General features: G+C 38.3%; 1 non-coding gene across 1 annotated transcript; it reads right to left on the minus strand.

Annotated features, from left to right (window-relative positions):
* Nucleotides 1–233: 233 nt before the first annotated feature.
* Nucleotides 234–340, minus strand: LOC122058513. Its single transcript, XR_006133809.1, has one exon. It is a non-coding gene; the product is annotated as a small nucleolar RNA R71 (small nucleolar RNA).
* Nucleotides 341–1,088: the final 748 nt, after the last annotated feature.

A 1,088-nucleotide genomic window follows, 5' to 3' on the forward strand; every position in this document is an offset into this window, starting at 1 on the left:
ATGGGTTGACCTCTGAGGATGTATACATATTTTTAAGGGAATTTGAAGAGGTATGTGTCCTAATTAAGATCCAACAGCTTTCTGATGATGCTGTTGAACTTAGGTTCATCACTTTTGCATTAAAAGACCAAGCTAAGAAGTGGTTGTATAAGTTACACATTAATTCCATAACCACATGGGAATGCTTCATAGTTGTCTTCCTCAAGAAGTTTTTCCTAACTCACAAGACCAATACGCTTAGAAGTGATATCCTTCAGTTTAGACAAAAGCCTAGTGAGTCATTTTCCAAACTTATGGAGAGATTCAAGGATCTACTCCAAGAATGCCCTCACCATGGCCTAGACTTATAACATTTATGTCAAATAATTTATGAGGGTATTGTTTACCTAACTAAACAAATAATAAAGTCTATGTGCCCTAGGGGATTCAAATCCTTTACATATGAAGGAAAGGCATGAGAATTCTTACTTGAGTTAGCTAACAAAACCCATGAGTGGGAGTCAACCCAAGAAAGTGAAAGAACCATAGGAGGAAAGGATATTTTGTGGATGGATTAGTAGCCAAAGAAGCCCACTTGGATAGCCTAATCAAAAGGATTAAGGCTATTGTTCCTAAAGAGCCATCATCAGTCATTATGGTCAAGATGTGCAATTGGTGCCAATCCTCTAGATATGTTATAGAAGAATGCCCCAACACCTCTGGGGGCACTTCCAATGAAAGTGTTAATGCCTTATACCAGAATAATCATATAGTAACACTTACAATCTAGGGTCGAGCAATCACCCAAATTTTTCTTGAAAACAGAGCAACCAAGTAGAACCTTCCAATTTTCATAATCACTGTCAACCTGGACCCCAAAGGCCTCCCTTTGCACAATAGCCTTTTGCCCAAAATACTTTTCCTAGGCAAAATGTAGGACATCAGGCTAATTTTTCTAGACCCCCTCTCCTATCATCTTATTAGCAACCCCCTGGGTTTAGCAAAACTGGAGAGGCAAATAGAATAACTAACTTGGAAAAGAATATGACCCTCCTCATGATAAGCCATAAAAATCTTACAAGAGAACTCACCCAAGTTGTCTCAATTTT

The sequence above is a fragment of the Macadamia integrifolia genome, chromosome 12, assembly GCF_013358625.1.
Source record: "Macadamia integrifolia cultivar HAES 741 chromosome 12, SCU_Mint_v3, whole genome shotgun sequence".
NCBI classification, from domain to species: Eukaryota; Viridiplantae; Streptophyta; class Magnoliopsida; order Proteales; family Proteaceae; genus Macadamia; species Macadamia integrifolia.